Raw genomic sequence first — 25,701 nt, 5'->3', positions numbered from 1 at the left:
GATTAGTTTATTGCTATCTCTACTATGCCATAACAAAATAATTTAAACATAGCTTTCAAAAGTCATTAGGTCTTCCAAAATTCTAAACCAGATACATACATTTGCATTTTTCTCCACCTCGTGGTAAGAAGCAGCGAAAAGAAAACTGGGTTAGGATCACACAACTTGGATATACTGACGGAGGTTTTCTGCTGCAGCCCCAACACGTTGCTGAATGGCACCTACAAGGCAGATGCTACCTCAGCCACGGATAGGGAGCTGCGGAATTCGGAAGCCACCTCTGCTCAGAACAGGAAGCTGCTGAGTTAGAGAACTGCTTGACAAATCAGGAAGTTGCCACCGTGAGTGCTGGCTCCAAAATCCTGCTGGGGATTGGCTCACACAAGAGCATCTGAACAGCAGTACCTAAATCATATGCGGAATCTTCACTCCATAGGAGTCTGGGAAAGGGTGGTTTAGTATAAGAGAGAGGCCCACACTGGTGTTAATCTTTCTTGGATGATCATGGGACACATTTAATCTCTGTAGCCCCCCAAATAAGACAATGGATGTGAAAGCAGTTTGTCATAAAGCCTTGCAAAATGCCGGTTAGTTAGTATTATCCCCCATGGCATTTGTGCCCTCCTCGTTATGCCGACTTCTTTTAGCCTATGTGGTGTGCTAGTGGGATGAAATACAACTAGCTTACTAGAATATCACTCACTTATCCAATCCCTGAATATATCTGCCCATGAAAATAGTACAAAAGGGAATGGGGAATATGATATCTTTAGCTTGGACTTATTTCCATGGCTAAGTTTAGAAAAGCGTTTTAATGAGTCTTCTTGTTAGCAGGCTATAGCTTAATGCCATTTGGCTCTCCCTGAAGACTCTTCTAAAATTATTCCTGATCTTGAGACTTATTTTACTTTAAAGTAAGCGGACATGCTCTGAGTCTTCAGCTGGTTCATTAATTGCCTGGTGAGGAGTGGGTAACCGAGAAAACTTGCTGGTGTCCTTTGGCAAAATTTGGGCCTATTAAAACCACATTCAGAAGCTAACACGCTGGCCTGGGAAGACTGACCCCCGCACCGTTCAGTCCCCGTGTGCCCGTGGCTGTGCTGTTTTGTGCCCTCCGTGACCATCCAGCCTGACCTCAGGTTGCTGTCCTTCTCACTGGCCTTCCCCTCACTTCCCACAGTCTTTGCCATGACCCTCCTCAGTTATTTTTATTTCCAAGTCTTTGAAATAAAAATGTAAAGTACTTTCCTACATATGTTCTTTAAGTTCTCTTGGATAATGAGCCATCGTTATTGTGGGTGAGAAAGATGATCACTGATTCATTTTGTGGGGAAAACATGATACAAATTAATTTTCAGTATTGGCAGGTATTTGTACTTACACTTCCCTGTGCTTAAAATAATATTTCTTGCCATTTGAAAAATGAATTCAATATTATGATTGGTAAATATTGCTTATAAGAATTATAAAACTTTCTGTAAAATGTAGGCTATCTCAACTGTGACTGCATAGTGGTAATTCGAATTCACTCTGATGATGCTCAGGCCCTTGGGCAACCTCTCTGGTCTTCCATTTTCCTATGTATGAAACAAGATGAGTTTCATCTCTACCATTCTAACATTTTTTGGACCAATGAATGTTTAGTTACCCAGCCAGAAGTGATGGCTCTTGCCTACCTCAACGATCTATCCCTAAATAAGGATTTTAGGATATAGGATTAAAAAGGACATTACTGGATTCACCTTTCTAGTTTTCTCCTCCTTCTTCCATCTGTCTCTTCTCCCTACGCTAATAGATTTTAAGATGATGAAACAGACCCTAAGGGGTTGTCTTTCTTTACGTGATTGGAGCTAGAGGTGGACATGGCCACTAGGAGGTAACAGTGGAACTATTTTTGAGCCTTACTTTTCCTTAAAGGAAGTAACAGGACATACCTCACCAGAACAATGTCAACAAGGAAAGTTTTCACTTTCTTCCTTAGCCTGGTTGGTCATCATGAGCAGTTACATATTCAAATGAATCTGTCAGGAACAAGAGTCTGGTGCTTGAGTTCCTGCTCGGCCCGATGACATTGATTTGTGAGCATAATGCTCGGCTGCGGGATGTGTGACAGATAAATTTTATCAAAATTAAGGCACAATTAAACATTTCATCTTCCTAATTACTGGCTGTAGATTCAGCCTGATGACCATGTGCTGTAAGAAATCAGCGACCATTACACATTTTAATGGAGCACAGCTGTCTTACAGCTTGGTAATATTTGCACAGTGCCACAGAACTGTAATTTATGATAAAAAGAAAAAATGTGTATTGGCGCTTTTTTGCCAAAATAGATTAAGGATTCATATACTTTAATGAGATTTGGACCTAGTCTTGGATTATCGTTATAAATGATTTATGTGCATGTTGGTGGACTCCTGTAGTTCAGAGTTGATTTGTGTTTTGGTCTACCAATATGTAATTCAATATCTCGTCTTGAGCCAATACCTATCACTTTCCCCCTTTTCTATTTCTTTTGCGTCTTACCTTTCTTCCCGTCGTCTCACAAAGAAGGACAGATGGGGAGGTAAACAAAGCAAAAAGGCAAGGGCAGGAAGGGCCTTGTGGAAAACAACTGTAGCTTCTTAAAAACTCACTGGGAGCGAGTGTAGGGAAGGGTGGAGGTGCCCTGGCCGCGGGAACGGAGGCAGCGCGCGGACCTGTCTACACCAGCCCTGGCCTTGGGCGCAGCCACCAAACATCCCCGGCAGCAGACAGGCCTCACGAGGACCAAACCCGACTGCAGCATTGGCCTTTGCTCTTCTGAGAAGAGAGGTGACTGACGATTAAACCCTCTTCCTCAGGACGCCTGGGGGGCTCAGTTGGTTAAGCGACTGCCTTCGCCTGGAATCCTGATCTCAGGGTCCTGGGATCGAGCCCCGCATCGGGCTTCCCTGCTCAGCGGGGAGCCTGCTTCTCCCTCTCCCTCCGCTGCTCCCCCTGCTTGTGCTCTGTCTCTCTCTGTCAAATGAATAAATAAAATCTTTGAAAAAATATAAATCCTCTTCCTCTTCTGCTTCTTCCTTTGTAATGGGGGGAAGACTCATTTGATCCCCTTTCCTGAGATTGGATAAGAGTACTAATGAGGAAGACTCTCAGTTAGTTATTAGTATAAAAGGCAACAGGGCAGAGCTACATCTCCTCACTACTGCTACTCTGAGGACTTCCAGGCTGGGAAGTTGGCTCCACTTCCTGTTAACCACTGCTGATATGTGTCTCTTTATTACCATTCTCACTGGAAGAACACTCGAAAGTGCATGTGTGTGAATGAATGGCGGCCTGCAAATGGGTCACCGGTAGGGTCATGAATAGTCAAAACATGTACATGGAAATTGTATATAAACTGCCAGTGCCTGGTGCATAGTTGTGAATAAACTGGGGAGCAAATGTAAAGTGTTCTATCTGACTAGTATTATGCCGATTAAATTTATCCAGGTAAATTAATGCCACATCTCCAATCCTCCTTATGTGAAAAGGATGTGTATCTTTTCAGAAATATTTCTTTTCAGAGAGCACACTGTGGCTGAGAGAAAAAGGCAAGATACCAGAATCTACATGAATCTGCTCAATTTAGGTGTTAACTTGCCTACTGCAAACAGAGAACATATCCTAATGAATTCAGAAGGCCTATATATATATATGTAACAGGGAAAGAAGAGCTCATCATTTTATCATCCCGATCTTCTCCAGGCTTGATTTATTTCGGCACTCATATGCTGGAATGTTTCATACTGTACCAGGTTGCATATGCTTGCACACTAATTCTCAATTGCCGTATGCAGTTTGTGACAACCATCTGCTTCGACCTCCCTTTGAGTTCTTTCTCCCACTCAGCCCAGCTGAAGTAAAAATATGGACAGAAACAACTTCTGCAGGGAAATGAAAAAGTTAATAGGAGAGTGAAAGTTATATTGTGTATCTGCCTTTTGCATGGATGTGCTCCTGCAACTTATGCTCCACTTATCAAATATTTCTGAAATGCAAAGCCTGACACTTAGCAGAAAGCTGTAAAGAATGCCATGTTTCCTCTGACAGTCTTGGCTGTGGAGGAAAGGTAATAATAAAATATGTACATCTAGTGCACATGGCGACACTAGAGCCTACTAGCACTGCTCCAGCAACCTAGACTTACAGTACGTAGCACCTTGTCACATACCAGAGGGCGAGTGGGGCAGAGGAGGAAGGACGAGAGAAGCAAGCATATTTGAAAATGCCCGAAAAAAAATCAACAATCCATTCCGGAGTTTGACTTGAAAAGGAGGGTTGATACATATTTCCTAAAAATTATTGCATCAGGGTATAGGAGAAAGAACCTCTATAACTACAGAGCTCAAATCTTGTATCTTTTTGTGTGGAGCATGAAAGGAGAAACAGGAAGAGGTGTCTGAGAATTTTAAAAACAGACCTTAAATCTGTGTATTTGTGTTTGAGAAAGAGTTTAAAAAAAAAAAACAAGGAATGCTTGGGTTATTAGAAAACACACCACTGTCATGAAAATGGTTGTATTTATTATAACTTCATCAAATCAAAGGTACCACCAGTTGTGACGGACCTGATCTCATGAATGCTGAAATGTGAGAAAGTTACATGTTAAAAACAGTGTGAAGTTCTATATCTCTATCTAAATATGTATATCCAATTCTACATCTACACCCATATCTGTGTCTCTTACCCAAATTGATCAAAGTATGGTATCCAGATCTTCCATATCACGTGCATGTGTCTAAGCACAAGAACAAAGAAAAATGACCTTGGGGCCCAGGAAGAATGATGGTATGGGAAATTCCTGGGAGAGGAAGAAGGAGAGAGGAAATAAGAGGAGGATGAGAAAGGAAGAAAGAAAAAAAACTGGGTATGTCTAGAGAGGACTAGAGGAGTGATCTGAAGTCAAACTGTTATACTAGTATTCAGAAGACCACCATCACAGTCTCTGTGTTCCAAAATCATTAATATTTCTACAGGAAAGGCACAAAGTGAGAACATGAAATGAAATTGGCAGATATAGACAAAAAAAAAGTCCTGGATATAGCACTGATGAAGTTCAGATGGAATCAAATATAAAGCCTGGTGAATCATTATTAAAATGGGCAAAATACAAGTTCAGTGTGTTCTCTTAGAGTCTGAACCACCAGATTTTGTCTAAATATAATTAATTCTAAAAGCCACAAGTTGTTGCATTTTACCTTTTCCTTTAAGCCTAGATTGTTTATCAGAAGAACTTCAGTTGAATATATCAGAACCAGGTTAGGTAATTGGGGTATATTACCTTACAATTACTGAGAGAAATTTAAAATCCTTTAAAGAACTCCAAAGGGAATAGTTAAAGATCAATTATGTAATGGTTTAGAGCATGGGCTTTGGAATCAGGCTGGGTTAAAGTCAGCTCAACTTTTGACTCTGCCATTTATTAGCTTATGAACTTGAGCTTCAGTTTCTCTATTTGTAACATGACCAAAAAGAACATCTGCCTTATTGTTAGGATAAAGTGAGAATGTGTTTAAATCACCTAGCACACTGCTTAGTATGTAATAAATGCTCAATAAATGATAGTTACTCCTATTACTGTCAAAAGTCTAGAGGGAACAGATGATAAAAGCTTCATGGGGAGTGGGAAGGAAAAATGCAGGAAAATGACCACGGGCAGTTTGTGGCAGATGGGACACCGAGTTCTTTTCATGGGCAGGTGGGGGCATGAGATGTTCAATTTGGTTAGTCAAAAAAATATGATCTTGTGTCATCTTATGATGTTGAAGCTTAAATATAAGGATTATACATGCCACTGATTCTTCAGCAAATACTCACAGCACATGGCTCCTTTTCTGGAAATATAATTCCTTCTCTACCGAACTGAATTACCTTACGAAGGTTAAGCTTTGCTACCTTTGGTTGATTAATGCTTGAGGTCAGAGTGTGTGTGTGTGTGTGTGTGTACATGACATATGTGAATACATAGGTATATATACTTCCTAATATTAAAAAAAGAAACCCTTTCATAATTTGGATTTTCAAAGATAGTCTCTGCTTTGTTTCTCTTAGTCTCTTCCAGAAACTGAAAGACTTGATCACCCTCATTTTTATTTTCAGCTAACTGGTTTCATCTACTTTGATTTGTGTTGTGCAGTGGAATTTTTGGATGCCAGATGCCTAAAACACATAGGTTAAAAGCAGGTCAGTTTCAACGCAAGACTATCATTTTACAGTTTAGTGAATATATTTACAAATTCCATAGTAACAAGCCTGTTGACACAGGCACCGTGAAATTATTATCCTCAACAAATAATCCAGTACAAAAATGTCTTCTTCAACCCTATGCGCCTATCAGTCACTGATGAGAGCCCAGCACCTGACTGTAGGGCTTATGAAAGTTTGAAGTAGAGGAAGAGGAGCTATAGCTTGGGGCTCTTGTTAATGACTACAGAATCCTCACTCTGCAGCCAAGCCTGGCAAAGTCCACAAGAAACAGCGGGGCTTAAATAGCTCACTGCTAGTCCTAGCAGGGTTCTTGTCAGTCAAATATATTCACTGCATACCTATTGTGTGCAGAGTGCATCTTTTCACTTGCCAATTCAGCACTGAGAGGTTGGTTTAGCTCTTTTTATCTTTATGACCTGCAGACTGGTAACAGCATTTCTAGCAGTGTGTTCATTTTAACAATAATTTATTCCAATAAAACAAGGTGGATGTTCCCTAGATATGGCCACCATATGCCCTGAATTTTCTGGGCTAATCTTGATTTCATGTAATTTTATTTTCATTCCAATAAAGGCAATTAGTGAAATACATAATGAAATGTGATTTCAATTTTTTATATTATTCTGAGATTTCATATAATGAATTGGCATATCAGAAAAAAATGTTTTGCTAGATTATGTTTATGGATTTCTTTGGAAAATGTGGTTACCAGGTAGGCCATGGCCTTCCTTGTGAAGGGATTTTATTTTTGCTTCTTGAACAAAAACCACGCTATTTCTGGAAGGTGAGCTAGCATCTACGTACAGCTTTGGCTCCACTGATGGCTTCCCAGCTCCTCCTAAGGACCATTAAGGGTTGTATTCTAATACAGTCACGGATCTTACATTTGTTAAGAACCCTTAGGTTTCAAGACCCCAGCATAAACTGACTTAAAAACACAGGAGATTTATGAGGTCATATACTTGAAAAGGCAAGTCAGGGCTGGCTATAATTGAGACTTAACTTGGAAACTCATATGATGTTGTCCAGGACTGGTTTTATCTCAGTTACCCTGTCTTTCGTGTTGACTTCATCCTCAAATTCCACATAGGGCCCCTGAGAGCCCTGTTACTTTCATGGTCTCAAAATGGCCCCAGCAGTTCTAGACATTACATCTTCACCCCTCACTGGCAAGGAAAAGAAAGGTTTCTTATGGTAGTCTCCATGGAAGAGAAATACTTTTCATTACCAGAAGGCCTTGCAAACATTTCCTCTGCTTCACGGATTCTGCTTAGGTTCTGTGCCTTGTCATCAACAAGGGAGGGGGTGGTTGGGATCCACCAGTTGGTTTAAGCCAATCACGTACCACTTTTTTTTTTTTTTTAATTTATGTGAGCTAGAATGAGAGAGAGAGAGAGTACAAGCAGGGGGAGCATCAGGCAGAAGGAGAAACAGGCCCTCCACTGAGCAGGTAGCCCGATGCAGGGCTCGATCCCAGGACTCCAGGATCATGACCTGAACTGAAGGCAGACGCTTTACCAACTGAGCCACCCAGGTGCCCTCAGATACCACTTTAAATTTGGGGTGGGGCGCCTGGGTGGCTCAGTCAGCTCAGGTCATGATCCCAGGGTCTTAGGATCGAGTCCCATATCAGGCTCCCTGTCCAGCTGGAAGTCTACTTCTTCCTCTACCCCTCCCCCTGCTCATTCCCTCTCTCTCTCTCTCTCAAATAAATAAAATATTAAAAAAAAAATTTTGGGGTGAAGTCAATCATATCTATGCCATGCCATGTGATTAAAAATGGTTCCTCCAAAGCAAAATTTGGGTTCTGTTACTAGGAGATGGGAAGATACTGGAAAGAATAAAACATAAAATGTCTACTATAAGCCTCTATGTTTGTGGACACCATCAAAACACAATTTCCTGGAGAAAAGAGCATGCAATGCAAAGCAGTCAAATCATGTTATCTGTACATGTTGAGTGGTCTGCCAGACTCACACACTAGCTGAATTTTTTTCCTGAAGATGGGGCACATAGTTCATAAGATGAAATTTCATGCCTGAGACAAAGAGTTACCCAGAGATGTTCAGGTTCACTCATATGTAGTCAAAATTACAAATGTCAAATCAAGAAATTCCAAGTGGGCAGAACAAAGAAGTATAATAATGTCAACATTCCTTTTAAAAAGCACAGGAATTATGAGGATTCCAGAGGTCCTCAGATCATTGAACAAAGAGAAATATTCTAGAATTATGAAGGTAAGGTGAAATCCTTATTATGATATCTTTCAAACTTGCTCCACTGTAAGTATTAACTGGGGGAACTTGTTCAAAACACAGATTCTGGAGTTCCACCCCAAACTTTCTGAATTGGTAGCTCCAGGGGAAGGGCCTAATAATCTGTATTTTCAAAAATAAGCAAATTGGCGAAACATCAACCTACTCTACATCTCCCGTTCTTCTATTGTGAAAGTCAGATAAATTTATATCGAACAGGGAGGACACCACTTGAAATTGCCTCATTTATTCATTCAGCAAATACTTATTTTACATTTATTCTGTTCTAGATACCATGCTTCTTGGCAGTAAATATAGAGAAGAATAGTCAGATAAAGCCTCTGGATTCACAGAATTTATGGTGTTAAAGGGAATATGATTAATAAATAAAAAATTCATAGATATATGATTACTACAAAGGAGAATTATAGGCTGCTAGAGGAATGATTAGGAGACCTAGTGTCATCAGGAGATCCTTAACTACTTATCCATTAGTCTGTCCAAGTATGTGATACAATTGAGTCTCTAGTAGTAGGTGACAAACATTAGGACAAGTCCAAGATAGATCACACTCCACTGGAGCATGGCTAGGGAAGCAAACTGGCCTACATCATATAAGTTTAAGAACATCATTGAAAGAGATCTTGGGGAAACACCCCATCACTGGCATTTATCCTATCTTTATACATCTCCCTAATATTTATTTAGACTGAGAGCTGAAGCTATTTTCCGATTTCAAAAACCAAATCCCTAGAACCAAGGGATTGCTGATTTTACGACCTTCAGCGTTTACAATGGCAAATGTCAAGCTCGTGCATATAGATATCAATGCTGGTGCTGTGTGTTTGAAACAAGCCTTGCAATTTGGTCAGTTTAATCAAATAGATCAAACTTGCCTTTGCTGTTTCTTTCACATAAAATTTGAATATCATAAAAGATTAAATCAGAAGATGTTTTGTCACTTGCATTCACAAGAATAGATGACTTTCTATTCTGTTTCTTTTCTATTATTACTTTTCAGGGTGGTGATTCACTAACATGTAAAACAGTGCTATTATGATGCTTCTTTTGTAAATGAGAATTTGGTGGGATACATCACAAATTTTCATTTTAAATACCAAAGTCCTGCAGCTTGTTGATTCAAATAACAGGGTAGAAATGAATATTTTGACTTTCTGAATATATTTTCAGCTCTGAAGTTGGTATAGATACTGGAATCCTATTAATTCTACTAAGGTGAGATTAAAATACTATCTAGTAGAAGTGCTATGTGTAAGGCAAAGTAAAAATATCAGGTGATTTGGGGCGCCTGGGTGGCTCAGCCGTTAAGCGTCTGCCTTCGGCTTAGGTCATGATCCCAGGGTCCTGGGATTGAGCCCCACATCGGGCTCCCTGCTCGGCGGGAAGCCTGCTTCTCCCTCTCCCACTCCCCCTGCTTGTGTTCCTGCTCTCGCTAACTCTCTGTCAAATAAATAAATAAAATCTTTAAAAAAAAATATCAGGTGATTCTTTATAACACATGGATGAACAGCTCTGGTGTTTTAATTTCAGATTGATAGTCCAATATGGAAAAATTCTCTCTCTCTCTTTTTTTAAAGATTTTATTTACTTATTTGACAGAAAGACAGCGAGAGAGGGAACACAAGCAGGGGGAGTGGGAGAGGAAGAAGCAGGCTTCCTGCTGAACAGGGAGCCCGATGCTGGGCTTGTCCCCAGGACCCCGGGATCATGACTTGAGCCGAAGGCAAATGCTTAATGACGGAGCCACCCAGGAGTCCCGGAAAAATTCTCATCTTACACCCAGGATTTTAAGATAGTGTTACCCTTATTGTAAACCAGCTTCTTGTTTTCCTCTGAAGTAGTTTATTATGTAACATAAAGTACTGTTTAACTCAGACAGGATTTTGAAAGTATCAAATTTATAAACTGCTGCTGTGAGACTGAATTACACTGGTCAATATCCCCATGATTTCCTGGCATCTTTTTTTTTTATTATGTTAATCACCATACATTACATCATTAGTTTTTGATGTAGTGTTCCATGATTCATTGTTTGCGTATAACACCCATTGCTCCATTCAGTACGTGCCCTCTTTAATACCCATCACCAGGCTAACCCATCCCCCAACCCCCCTCCCCTCTAGAAACCTCAGTTTGTTTCGCAGAGTCCATAGTCTCTCATGGTTCGTGCCCCCCTCCGATTTCCCCCCCTTCATTCTTTCCCTCCTGCTATCTTCTTTTTTTTTCTTTTAACATATAATGTATTATTTGTTTCAGAGGTACAGGCCTGTGATTCATCAGTCTTACACAATTCACAGCGCTCACCATAGCCCATACCCTCCCCAATGTCTATCACCCAGCCACCCCATCCCTCCCACCCTCCACCACTCCAGCAACCTCAGTTTGTTTCCTGAGATTAAGAATTCCTCCTATCAGTGAGATCATATGATACATGTTGTTCTCTGATAGACTTATTTTGCTCAGCATAATACCCTCCAGTTCCATCCACATTGTTGCAAATGGCAAGATTTCATTCCTTTTGATGGCTGCATAATATTCCATTGTGTATATATACCACTTCTTCTTTATCCATTCATCTGTCGATGGACATCTTGGCTCTTTCCATGGTTTGGCTATTGTGGACATTGCTGCTATAAACATCAGGGTGCATGTACCCCTTCGGATCCCTACATTTGATCTTTGGGTTAAATACCCAGTAGTGCAATTGCTGGGTCATAGGGCAGCTCTATTTTCAACTTTTTGAGGAACCTCCATACTGTTTTCCAGAGTGGCTGCACCAGCTTGCATTCCCACCAACAGTGTAGGAGGGTTCCCCTTTCTCCGCATCCCCTCCAACATCTGTCATTTCCTGACATTCATTTTAGCCATTCTGACTGGTGTGTGGTGGTATCTCACTGAGGTTTTGATTTGGATTTCCCTGATGCCGAGCGATGTTGAGCACTTTTTCATGTGTCTGTTGGCCATTTGGATGTCCTCTTTGGAAAAATGTCTGTTCATGTCTTCTGCCCATTTCTTGATTGGATCATTTGTTCTTTGGGTTTTGAATTTAATAAGTTCTTTATAGATTTTGGATACCAGCCCTTTATCTGATATGTCATTGCATATCTTCTCCCATTCTGTTGGTTGTCTTTTGGTTTTGTGACTGTTTCTTTTGCTGTGCAAAAGCTTTTTATCTTGATGAAGTCCCAATAGTTCATTTTTACCCTTGCTTCCCTTGCCTTTGGTGATATTTCTAGGAAGAAGTTGCTGCGGCTGAGGTCGAAGAGGTTGCTGCCTGTGTTCTCCTTTAGGATTTTGATGGACTCCTGTCTCACATTTAGGTCTTTCAACCATTTTGAGTCTATTTTTATGTGTGGTGTAAGGAAATGGTCCAGTTTAATTCTTCTGCATGTGGTTGTCCAATTTTCCCAACACCATTTATTGTCTTTTTTCCATTGGACATTCTTTCCTGCTTTGTCGAAGATTAGTTGACCATAGAGCTGAGGGTCCATTTCTGGGCTCTCTATTCTGTTCCAATGATCTATGTGTCTGTTTTTGTGCCAGTACCATACTGTCCTGATGATGACAGCTTTGTAATAGAGCTGGAAGTCTGGAATTGTGATGCCACCAGCTTTGCTTTTCTTTTTCAACATTCCTCTGGCTATTCGGGGTCTTTTCTGGTTCCATACAAATTTTAGGATAATTTGTTCCATTTCTTTGAAAAAGTGGATGGTATTTTGATAGGGGTTGCATTGAATGTGTAGATTGCTCTAGGTAGCATTGACATCTTCACAATATTTGTTCTTCCAATCCATGAGCATGGAATGTTTTTCCATTTCTTTGTGTCTTACTCAATTTCTTTCATGAGTATTTTATAGTTTTCTGAGTACAGATTCTTTGCCTCTTTGGTTAGATTTATTCCTAGGTATCTTATAGTTTTGGGTGCAATTGCAAATGGGATCGACTCCTTAATTTCTTTCTTCTGTCTTGTTGTTGGTGTATAGTAATGCCACTGATTTCTGTGCATTGATTTTATATCCTGTCACTTTACTGAATTCCTGTATGAGTTCTAGCAGTTTTGGGGTGGAGACTTTTGGGTTTTCCACATAAAGTGTCATATCATCTGCAAACAGTGAGAGTTTGACTTCTTCTTTGCCGATTTGGATGCCTTTTATTTCTTTTTGTTGTCTGATTGCTGTGGTTAGGACTTCTGATACTATATTGAATAGCAGTGGTGATAGTGGACATCCCTGCCACGTTCCTGACCTAAGGGGGAAAGCTCTGTTTTTCCCCATTGAGAATGATATTCGCTGTGGGTTTTTCATAGATGGCTTTTATGATATTGAGGTATGTACCCTCTATCCCTACACTCTGAAGAGTTTTAATCAAGAACGGATGCTGTACTTTGTCACATGCTTTTTCTGCATCTATTGAGAGGATCATATGGTTCTTGTTCTTTCTTTTATTAATGTATTGTATCACATTGATGGATTTGTGGATTTTTAACCAACTGAGCCACCCAGGCGCCCTGATTTGTGGATGTTGAACCAAACTTGCAGCCCAGGGATAATTCCCACTTAATCATGGTGAATAATCCTTTTAATGCACTGTTGGTTCCTATTGGCTGTATTTTTGTGAGAATTTTTGCATCCATGTTCATCAAGGATATTGTTCTGTAATTCTCCTTTTTGATGGGGTATTTCTCTGTCTTTGATGGGGATCAAGGTAATGGTGGCCTCATAAAACGAGTTTGGAAGTTTTCCTTCCATTTCTATTTTTTGGAACAGTTTCAGAAGAATAGGTATTAATTCTTCTTTAAATGTTTGGTAGAATTCCCCTGGGAAGCCATCTGGCCCTGGGTTTTTGTTTGTTGGGAGATTTTTGATTACTGCTTCAATTTCCTTAGTGTTTATAGGTCTGTTCAGGTTTTCTATTTCTTCCTGGTTCAGTAGTTTCCTGGTAGTTTATACATCTCTAGGAATGCATCCATTTCTTCCAGATTATCTAATTTGCTGGCATATAGCTGCTCATTATATGTTCTTATAATTGTTTGTATTTCTTTGGTGTTGGTTATGATCTTTCCTCTTTCATTCATGATTTTATTTATTTGGGTCATTTCTCTTTTCTTTTTGATAAGTCTGGCCAGGGGTAGATCAATCTGATTAATTCTTTCAAAGAACCAGCTCCTAGTTTCATTGATCTGTTCTACTGTTCTTTTGGTTTCTATTTCATTGATTTCTGCTCTGATCTTTATTATTTCTCTTCTCCTGCTGGGTTTAGGCTTTATTTGCTGTTCTTTCTCCAGCTCCTTTACGTGTAGGGTTAGGTTGTGTATTTGAGACCTTGTTTCTTGAGAAAGGCTTGTATTGCTATATACTTTCCTCTTAGGACAGCCTTTGCTGCATCCCAAAGATTTTGAATAGTTGTGTTTTCATTTTCATTTGTTTCCATGAATTTTTTAAATTCTTCTTTAATTTCCTAGTTGACCCATTCATTCTTTAGTAGGATGCTCTTTAGCCTCCATGTATTTGAGTTCTTTCTGACTTTCCTCTTGTGATTGAGTTCTAGTTTCAAGGCATTGTGGTCTGAAAATATGCGGGAATGATCCCAGTGTTTTGGTACCAGTTGAGACCTGATTTGTGACCTAGGATGTGATCTATTCTGGACAATGTTCCATGGGCACTCGAGAAGAACGTGTATTCTGTTACTTTGGGATGGAATGTTCTGAATATATCTGTGAAGTCCATTTGGTCCAGTGTGTCATTTAAAGTCTTTATTTCCTTGTTGATCTTTTGCTTAGACGATCTGTCCATTTCAGTGAGGGGGTGTTAATGTCCCCCACTATTATTGTATTGTTGTTGATGTGTTTCTTTGCTTTTGTTATTAATTGGCTTATATAATTGGCTGCTCCTATGTTAGGGGCGTAGATATTTACAATTGTTAGATCTTCTTGTTGGATAGACCCTTTAAGTATGATATAGTGTCCTTCCTCATCTTATTAGAGTCTTTGGTTTAAAATCTAATTTGTCTGATATAAGGATTGCCACCCCAGCTTTCTTTTGGTGTCCATTAGCATGGTAAATGGTTTTCCAGCCCCTCACTTTCAATCTGGCGGTGTCTTTGGGTCTAAGATGAGTCTCTTGCAGACAGCATATTGATAGGTCTTGTTTCTTTATCCCATCTGATAGCTTGTGTCTTTTGATTGGAGCATTTACATTCAGGGTTATCCATTTACATTCAGGGTAACTTTTGAAAGATATGAATTTAGTGCCATTGTATTGCTTGCAAAGTGACTGTTACTATATATTGTCTCTGTTCCTTTCTGGTCTATGTTACTTTTAGACTCTCTCTTTGCTTAGAGGACCCTTTCAATATTTCCTGTAGGGCTGGTTTTGTGTTTGCCAATTCCTTTAGTTTTTGTTTGTCCTGGAAACTTTTTATCTCTCCTTCTATTTTCAATGACAGCCTAGCTGGATATAGTATTCTTGGCTGCATATTTTTCTCATTTAGTGCTCTGAAGATATCATGCCAGTCCTTTCTGGCCTGCCAGGTGTCTGCGGATAGGTCTGTTGCCAATCTAATGTTTCTACCATTGTAGGTTACAGACCTCTTGTCCCGAGCTGCTGTCAGGATTTTCTCTTTGTCTCTGAGACTCGTCAGTTTTACTATTAGATGTCAGGGTGTTGACCTATTTTTATTGATGTTGAGGGGGATTCTCTGTGCCTCCTGGATTTTGATGCCTGTTTCCTTCCCCAAGTTAGGGAAGTTCTCTGCTATAATTTGCTCCAATATACCTTCTGCCCCTCTCTCTCTTTCTTCTTCTTCTGGGATCCCAATTATTCTAATATTGTTTCATCTTATGGTATCACTTATCTCTCAAACTCTGCCCTTTATTATTTTTTCAGTTTATGTCTTTAACTAAAATGAAAGGATTCAGAATGGCCCAGCCCAACATCAAACACACGGTCCAAGTCCTGGTTTTAAACCACACCCACAGCTCCAAGTTGGCCCTGCCCTGCACTGTAATACTTGCGGGGCTGGTGACGGCATTTAGAGAGACCCAAACCCAAAGAATGATGCTGCACTGGATGGGTGGCCGCAGCCACTGTCCACGGTGGAAGTCACTCATCAGAAAACTGCCTCAGACTGGGGCCGAGGTTTGAGAGGGCAAACCCCCGGGAGCTTTAGTGGCTCAAGGTGGGGATGGAGGCACTCCCAAGTCCTCTGCAGGGACCCACGCTCTGACCCTGGCCTGGCCACACGTCTGTAGGTTGGCTCCCATGTGAGGGGCGTGGGCCAAGTGGCAGCTGCGTGGGGCAGGGCAGCAACAAAGTGGGCTCTCAGACCAGTTACCTCACCCCCGACCTTTACACAGAGCTTCTGCTGAAGCCCTGGGCACAGCTCTGACCTGGCTGAGCGCCCCGCCCGGTTCTCCTTTGGCTGGAGGGATTCTTCCCAGGCTGTGCAGCCATGACTTACCATCCTCACAAGGCTGTTGCTTGCTCCGATTGTCTATTTGCTATGCTGAATGCAGCCCAAATTACTTTTTACAATTTGTGATGCCTTACCGATTGGATCTTAATCCTGTATTTAAAGTTTTCTAACATTGCCTTAAAAAAAAAAAAAAAGCAGTTAGCAGTTAGAGCCTCCATTTTTGATTGCACCTCATTAATAGCCTTTTTGATTTCAACTTGGTTAGATTTTAGTTCTTTTATTTCTCCAGAAAGGGTTTCTCTATTATCTTCCATGATTTTTTCAAGCCCAGCTAGTATCTTTAAAATCGTCATTCTGAACTCTAGTTCTGACATCTTAGTAATGTCCGTATTGATTAGGTCCCTGGCAGTCGGTACTGCCTCTTGTTCTTTTTTTTGAGGTGATTTTTTCCATCTTGTCATTTTGTCCAGGGGATAATAGATGAATGAGAGAACAAAATGCTAACAGGGTAACAATGACCCCAGAAAAATATACACTAAACAAATCAGAAGAGACCTGAAACCGGGGGAAAAGGGAAAGAAAGAAAAAAGAAAAAAAGAAAAGAAAAAGATAAAAACAAACAAACAAAAACAGAATATGATCAAATATGATCAGGCTGGTGCATAGATCAGTGCCACACACTAGATTTTGGGCGTATTTTGGTTTGTTAGAAGAAAGTGCCTCCCAAAATTTTAAAGAAAGAAAAACTTATATATGTACAAAAATAAGGGTAAATACAATGAAGGGATGGAATATGACTGTAAAGATGAAAATTATAAAAGATTTTATAAAAGGAATTGATAAGATAAGAAGTTGGTTGAAAAAAGAAAGAAGAGGATTGTTAAAAAAAAAAAAGGGAAAGAATGTTATCAGGCAGGAGACTAGAACAAAGCCATACACTAGAGATTTAGGGTATATTTTGGTCTGTTAGAAGAAGCTGTATCCCAAAATTTTAAAGAGAGAACAACTTATATATATATATCAAAAATAAGGTTAACTACTATGAAGGGATAGAATATAACTCTAAAAATGAAAAGTAAAAAAGATTTTTAAAAAAGGGATTGATAAGATGTTGGTTGAAAAAGGGAAAAAGAAAAATTAAAAAAGAAAAAGAAAGTTAAAAAAATTAACTTTGAAAGACTAAAGAATCATGGGGAAAAAGCCATGAATTCTATGTGCAGTATTCCCCTAGCACTGGAGTCCTGCCGTTCTCATTGATCGGTAAACTTGGTCTTGGCTGGCTGTTCTTGCTGATCTTCTGGGGGAGGGGCCTGTTGCCGTGGTTCCCAAATGTCTTTGCCGGAGGCAGAATTGCCCCGCCTTGCTGGGTCTGGGCTAAGTAATCTGCTCGGGTTTGCTCTCGGGAGCTTTTGTTCCCTGCACGCTTTCCTTACAGCTTTGGAGGCCGAGAGTGAAAATGGTGGCCTCCCAATCTCCGCCCCGGCGGAGCCGAGAACTTGGGGCCCCGCTCCTCAGTGAGCCCCCAGAGAAAAGCAGTCAGTCACTCCTGTCTCCCCAGTCTCCGGCCACACTCCGTGCTCACCCGGCCTGTGACCCAGTGTTTCTATCTCTGGCACCTGACCCTGGGTGGAGTCTCCAAACCCAGCAGATCCCTGCGGTGTGCTCCCGTGCCGCTCCTCCCGGGGGAGGAAGGGGAGTCTCCCCGGATCTGCCACTTGTTGGGTCCCTGCTGGAGGAGCAGTGGCCCGACTGTGCCGCGGATCACGGTTTATGGCAACCCCGAGCTGAGAGCCTGCGCCTCGGCTCCGTCTCTGCAGCTGGCTTTCCCGCTCTGATACCTGGGAGCTCTGCCGCACTCAGGCACCCCCGGTCTTTCTGTGACCCCGGGGGTCCTGAGACCACACTGTCCCAGCGAGAGTTCCACCCCCCCGCTCAGCCACTGGAGTGACGTCCCTCAGCGGAGCCCACTTCTAAAAGTTCCGATTTTGCACTCTGGGGCTCTATCACTTGCCAGAAGCGGCCGACGGAGGCCCCTCCCCCGCCATCTATCCTCCGGAATATCGCCTCAGATTCACTTCTCCGCATGTCCTACCTTCCAGAAAGTGGTCGCTTTTCTGTTCATAGAATTGCTGCTATTCTTTTCTTCGATCTCCTGTTGAGTTCGTAGGTGTTCAGACTGGTTTGATCCCTATCCAGCTGAATTCCTGGGACCAGACGAAATCCAGGTCTCCTACTCCTCCACCGTCTTGCTCCGCCCCTCGCCAAAATGTCTCTTATGACCTAGTCTTGGAAGTCACACAGTGTCATTTGCTCAATGTGAAAGGGAACAAAGAGGCAACAATCTTTGGTCAGCAATTTGGAGAATGGCAACGACAGAGAACTGTACTGCAAGCCAGTCTGCCGCCCCGTGGGCTCTGGGAGCCTCAGCTGAGCTGGCTTTGGCTGGAGAGAGCTTGGCCCTTGTCGTCTGGGAAGCTCCCCGCCCCCAGCGGCAGAAGGATGAGTCCGACGGGCAGCAGCGGAGCCTGGGCGGCAGGAGGAGGAGGAGGACTCAGGGCACTCCCGATTTCCTGGCATCTTGAAAATATAACTCAAGATCCCTGCTCATTCTAAAATGCTTGTCACTAGACTGATTTTGTGTCTTTGGAGAAAGATCCCAATGGCCATTAGTTGCTAGTTTTTCATAAGTATGCTTTGAGTTTTGCCTCAGTTGTAAAACTGAACTATCTTCAGGAAAATTAAAAATGCAATCAACAAATCAGTATTTTAATTTTATAGCCTCGGCATTTGGAAATACTGAGACTGCTGGGGCTTTTGTTGATGATGCTGTTGTTGTTGCTGTTGGTTTGATTTCTTTGATTTTCTTCCAGATGTTTTATGGCATGAAGATATAGCCACGGAAAATCCATTCTTAAGTAAATGAACATGTTTCTCTTCCTTATTACATAGAGTAGATAAAGATGACTATAATCAGTATACTTGTGGGCAATTACATAACAATCTTTTGTCTGATTAATATTTGGCTCAGAGGTTGCAGTATCAGCATAATAAGATGCAATGCTTATGGGAAATCCATGGGAAAAAAGTAAAAAACAAAAACAAAAACAAAACAGGAAAACAAAACGATTGTCCACTTATGAGTCCTGGGTATTTCAGGGTTTCAGATGGTGTGCTATTTGTCAGGCAGGAGAAGATAGACAAGGAGCAAAAGAAGACATAATTACAGGATGGAGACACAGAGACCTGACGATATCATTTGAATTCCTAGATCCAGCCATGCTACATGCAACTTCAGACTTTCCACATTTATGAGCCAATACATTTCTTCTTTAAAACTTATGTTACATTGTATTTGGTTTCTGGCAATTGTAGCCAAAAGTCCCAACTAATATATCAGGTGTTGAAAAAAATAGTGCAAAGTTCTATTTGTGGTTACGACAGTTACGACAGAGTGAAAATAGAACCCAATGTTATTTATTGTACAGTCATGATCTTTAGTAGCAAATATTATGTTTTTTTTTTTTTTAAAGATTTTATTTATTTATTTGACAGAGAGAGACACAGCAAGAGAGGGAACACAAGCAGGGGGAGTGGGAGAAGGAGAAGCAGGCTTCCCGCGGAGCAGGGCTGGATCCCAGGATCCCAGGATCATGACCCGAACTGAAGGCAGATGCTTAACGACTGAGCCTCCCAGGTGCCCCACAAATATTGTAAGTTTTGATAAAATGATATTTCCTTATAAATTGAAAGATACTCAGTTACAAAGTGGGTTAGAGCTGATAACAGTTTTATTGAAGGCAAAATAACAAAGATAAAGTTTTTATGCCTTTAATTTAATAATTACTTTGGAATTACATGGTATAGGAAGCTCGGCCCCAGCACATTCTGCAAACCCTTTTAGAAGAAAAAGACAAATGAGGAGAATTCACTCTAAGATGTATTATGGTTTATTGTGTTTAAAAGAGTCAACCTGATGTCCCAAACCATCTGCCTCTCTAACACAGATGCTCGTAAGTTCAGTAAGTTCCGTTTACTAACACATAGAACTATATATTATACATCTGGGGAATGTTGCTAGAAAAAGAAGGAAATTTAAAAATTGTGAGCAGTAAACTATCCATAAAATTATTGAATGATCCTAGATAACTGAGGCCTTGTAGAGAGATGACAGATTTTAATGATTCTTAAGCAAGAAAAAGACACTTGGTATCTAAGAAGGCTTGTAGAACCCTGGAAGTTTTGAAAGACATGTTTTCTTCTGGTTTAGTGTCTATTGCATCCTTGAGGCAAATGCATTCAACATTTTAGTTCAGTGTTTGTTTCCTGACACCTGTCTCATTGAATCAAAGTTTGTATTAAAAAAAAAAAAGGTGTTGAGGGGGGCGCCTGGGTGGCTCTGTTGGTTAAGCAGCCGACTTTTGGTTTCAGCTCAGGTCATGATCTCAGGGTCCTGGGATAGAGCCCTGTATTGGGCTCCACGCTCAGCAGGGAAGTATGCTTGAGGATTCTCTCTCTCCCTTTCCCTCTGCCCCTTCTTCTGCTCATGCATTCTCCCTCTCTCAAATAAATAAATTAATTAAAAATAAAGTTTGTACTGTACTTCATTTAAATGTTTACTATAAACACATACTACTTTGTACCTTACTGGATAAATGGCTTTTGTTTTCCATAGCCAACTTCACCTCTAAACCTTCACTTCTAAACCATCACCACCATAGATTAATCCATGGCATCAATGATAAAATAAAAGGTGCTCCGATGTTTGAGGTAGGTTAGGGAGCCACCTGTGAATCCCAGCACTCAGTCTTTGGACAGTTTCTTCTTACCTGATAAGCATGCTTTCCTATGAGACTTCATGTTCTTTTTGACCTTTTTCTTCTGATTTTTTTTTCTTTTTACATGTCAGTGTAATTAACATCCATGTTATATTAGTTTCAGGTGTACAATACAGTGATTCAGCAATTCGATACATTACTCACAGCTCATCACGATGTGTACTCTTCATCCCCTTCACCTCTTTCACGAATCCCTCTGCCCACCTCCCTTCCGGTGACCATTGGTTGGTTCTCTATAGTTAAGAGTATGGTTTTTGTTTGTCTCTTTTTGTTGTTGTTGTTCATTTGTTTTGTTTCTGAAGTTCCACATATGACTGAATCATATTTGTCTTTCTCTGACTTATTTCACTTTGAATTTTACCCTTTAGACCTATCCATGTTGTTGAAAATGGCAAGATTTCATTCTTTTTTTATGGCTGAATAATATTCCATTGTATATACATACAACATCTTCTTTATCCATTCATCTATCAATGGATACATAGGTTGTTTCCATAATTTTCGCTATTGTAAATAATGCTGCAATAAGCATAGGGATGCATAATTCCTTTGAATTAGTGTTTTTGTATTCTTTGAGTAAATATCCAGTAGTAGAATTGCTGGATCATATGGTAGTTCTATTTTTAACTTTTTGAAGAACCTCCATATGGTTTTCCATAGTGACTGTACCAGTTTGCATTCCCATCAACAGTGCACGAGGGTTCCTTTTTCTTCACATCCTTACCAACACTTGTTGTTTCTTGTGTTTTTGATTTTAGCTCTTCTGACTGGTGTGAGGGGATATCTCATTGTGGTTTTGATTTGCATTTCCCTGATGATGAGTGATGATGAGCATCATTTCATGTGTCTGTTGGTCATCTGGATATTTTCTTTGGAGATATGTCTGTTCATGTCTTCTGCCCATTTAAAAAAATTTTTTTTGGTGTTGAGTTGTATTAGTTCTTTATATATATATATATATATTTTTTTTTTTGACAGGGGGGTGCATTTGCTTCATTGCTTATGTTGCATATTCAAACAAATACAGTAAACCCCATTTTAAAAATGTGAGACATGTAAAAGCCTCTGTGCAAATTCTGTATTATTTTTAAATTCCTATTGGCTAATAAAAGTGGCTTTCCATTACAGAACTGGAGCTATCTAGAAATGCACAAGATGAATTTTTTGCAAGAAGGATACCTGAAATATTATTATATCTTATGTCATGGCACAGCTGAACAGTTTGAAATCAAATGTTCATATGTGAATTATGATTATAACTATTTTTACATTTGCAAAAACCTTAATCAGCTTATCCACATATGTACAGTCAGTTCCCCAAATATTAATTATATAAAATCTAAAGGAAGAACAGTATCTAGCTGCATATGCATTCCATTTCTTTAAAGAGAGATTTGGCATTTTTAGTCTTCCTCCCCTAAATCACATAGCTATTTGCAAAGGCCAGTGTTATATGATGCTGAAGACCATGGACAGATACTGTTCATATGACACCTGAATTCAGCCATCCTGATCCCTATCATGATGCCTGCATATATCTGTCAACCTCTGCAAGAGGATGCATCCCGGATGAAGTCATCAAATGCAATCTGCCCCTGTACTTGTCTGTCATACTTTCTAATGAGGATGTCGTGAAACTGGTCAGAGAGCCAGTACCCTGAGAGAGCTTGCTTTAGCTTGCTCTTGTCAATCATCTCAGAGTTGTCCCTGTCATAAGTGTAGAAGAGGTTCTGCAGTCTGTGATGTACTTCCAGGTGCCATTGAACTTGCTGAAGTTCATTCCAGCCTTGTTCTCTCAGTCAAACATAGATATGATTGACCTGACAGTCACTGGATTCAATGGAGTCCATGTGCCATTGGACAGTGCTTGCTGAAGCTCGTTGTCTGCTGTCACTTGGCTCCCGTCTTTATCATCCCTCTGGAAAATGTTACCCCAAAGCTCTGGTATGACAGCACCATACGTCTGGCAGGGCTGGCAGGGAGGACCCGTAGGGGTAGGTGGCCATGGACCCAGACAAGGCTGGGCTGAGGCGCAGAGGAGAATCTTTATATATTTTAAATACTAACCCTGTATTGGACATGTCATATGCAAATATCTTCTCCCATTCAGTAGGCTGTCATTTTGTTTTGTTGATTGTTTCCTTTGCTGTGCAGAAGCTTTTTATTTGATGTAGTCCCAATACTTTATTTTTGCTTTTGTTTCCCTTGCCTCAGGAGACATATCTAGAAAAATGTTTCCACTGCCAACGTCAGAGAAATTACTGCCTGTGTCCTCTTCTGGGATTTTTTATGGTTTCAGGTCTCACATTTAAGTCCTTGATCCATTTTGAGTTTATTTTTGTGTAGGTTGCAAGAAAGTGGTCCAGTTTCATTCTTCTGTGTGTAGTTTTCCCAACACCATGTTGAAGAGACTGTCTTTTTCCCATTGCACATTCTTTCCTCCTTTGTTGAAGATTGACCATGTAATTATGGGTTTATTTCTGGGGTCCCTATTCTGTTCCATTGACCTATGTGTCTGTTTTGTGCCAGTACCATGCTATTTTTTTAAAAAAATATTTTATTTATTTATTTGTCAGAGAGAGACACAGCAAGAGAGGAACACATGCACGGGGAGTGGGAGAGGGAGAAGCAGGCTCTCCGCCTAGTAGGGGGCCTGATGCGGGTCTCGATCCCAGGACCCTGGGATTATGACTTGAGCTGAAGGCAGACGCTTAACAAATGAGCCACCCAGGTGCCCCGTACCATGCTATTTTGATTACTACAGCTTTGAAGTATATCTTGAAACTGGGATTGTGATAACTCTAGTTTTGTTCTTCTTTTTCAAGACTGCTTGGCTCTTTGGGGTCTTTGTGGTTCCATACAAATTTTAGGATTATTTGTTCTAGTTCTATGAAAACTGCTGTTGGTATTTTGATAAGGATTGCATTAAATCTGTAGATTTCTTTAGGTATTATGGACATTTTAGCAATATTTGTTCTCCCAATCCATGAGCATGGAATATCTTCCCATTTGTTTGTGTTACCTTCAATTTCTTTCATTATTGTTTTATAGTTTTCAAAGTATAGGTCTTTCATTTCCTTGGTTAAGTTTATTCCTAGGTATTTTTGTGCAATTATAAATGGGATTATTTTCTTAATTTCTCTTTCTGCTACTTCATTTTTAGTGTATAGGAATGCAGTGCATTTGGGGTGGCTGGGTGGCTCAGTCAATTAAGCCTCTGACTCTTGGTTTTGGCTCAGGTCATGATCTTGGGGTCCTGAGATTGAACCTCATGTTGGGCTCCATGCTCAGTGTGAGTCTGCTCTAAGGGATTCTTTCCACCTCCCTCTCCCTCCCCTTCGCTCCTCCCCCCCCTTCGTGCTCTCTTTATAAATTAAGTATATAAAATCTTAAAAACAATGCAGTGGGTTTCTGTATATTGATTTTGTATCTTGCGACATTACTGAATTCATTTATCAGTTCTACCAGTTTTTTGGTGGAGTCTTTAGGGTTTTCTATATATAGTATCATGTCATCTGCAAATAGTGAATGTTTTACTTCTTCCTTACCAATTAGGATGACTTTTATTTCTTTTTCTTTTCTGATTGTTGTGGATAGAACGTCTAATACTATGTTGAGTAGCAGTGGTGAGAATGGACATCCTTTTCTAGTTCCTGATGTCCCTTATACTTGATCTATTCCCTCTGCTTTTTCTTTTTTAAAATCTTTTCTCTGCTTCTCATATTTCCATGTTCTCAGTTAGTTTCTTTTTTCTTACTGGTGATGTTGTTCTTATTCCTAGCTAATAACGGATCCCATCAATTTTTATCAACTTTTATTAATCTGTTTATTTGTTTATTGTTTCTACTGGCTCTCACTATAATTTTTATGATTATGATTGTTACTGAAGAAGCTGGTTAAATTTGACCGGGTACTGTTTTAATAAGTTAAAAATTATTTGGAAAATTAGTGTGAAGCATATGATTATGATGGCTTCCTCCATTGAGAGTGTTATGGGTGGAACTGTGTCCACCAAAATTTCACATGCTGAAATTCCAACCCCCAGTTCCTCAGAATATTAACTTATTTGGAAATAGGGTTATTGCAGATGTAATTAGTTAAGATGAGGTTATACTGGAATAGGATGGGTTCCTACTACAATGTGACTGATGCCCTTATAAGAAGGGGAAATTTGGACACAGATAATACACACAGGGAGAATCTCACAAAATGGTTGGAGTTATGGTAACACAAGAAAGGAACTATCAGAAGCTGGGAGAGAGGCCTTTGCTAGAACTTTCAGAGAGAGCATGACCCTGCCAACACCGTGATCTCAGAAGTCTAGCTTCTCAAACTGTGAGACAATAAGTTTCTATTGTTTAAGTCATCTAGTTTCTGGTTCTTTGTTGTGGCAGCTTCAGGAAACTGATACAGAAGGTGTGCTTTGCTTGTGCTTTGGGTAGGGATAAAAAGACCCATGTCTTTGGGTGAGTATACCTTGTGCTTAGGAGCCGATCCTCTTACGGTCACTTAGAATCTCTCTTGTCCTCCTCAGCAACCTAGTAGATGGAGACAGTTCCTGACTCAGCAGTCAAAAATAATAGAGTTTGAGGGCAAAAGAACACATCTATGGGAAACCCTTCAGCTCTAGATTTAGCATTGATTTTTTGATCCATATACTGTCACATTTTACTATCTGTGTTTACTGTCTCAAGATATTAGTACGTGTCGCTTTACCCTGCAGTACTTAGTCTGAGTTAAAATATGCTTTCACGAGGATGCCTGGATACATTTATAGTTTAATGAGCCAAATAGCTCAGTTTTTTAAAGATAGGTCAACTGAAAGAAGAGTTCAATACACTCTTTCCAACCAATTAAATATTTTTGAAAATAGCTCTTTAGTTAGGCAGTTAAATCTAAATTTTCAGAGAGATAGTGGGTAGGCTTAAAAGCAGATTAATAAAGGA

General features: G+C 40.2%; 1 pseudogene; it reads right to left on the bottom strand.

Moving 5' to 3' along the window:
- Nucleotides 1-22,118: 22,118 nt before the first annotated feature.
- On the bottom strand, nucleotides 22,119-25,213 carry LOC116643244 (annotated as a pseudogene).
- Between the last annotated feature and the right edge of the window lie 488 nt (nucleotides 25,214-25,701).

Source organism: Phoca vitulina, unplaced genomic scaffold (genome assembly GCF_004348235.1).
Source record: "Phoca vitulina isolate PV1807 unplaced genomic scaffold, GSC_HSeal_1.0 scaffold25, whole genome shotgun sequence".
Classification (NCBI taxonomy): Eukaryota; Metazoa; Chordata; class Mammalia; order Carnivora; family Phocidae; genus Phoca; species Phoca vitulina.
Note: the sequence above shows the minus strand (reverse complement) of the source record. Positions and strands in the feature narration are given on the sequence as shown.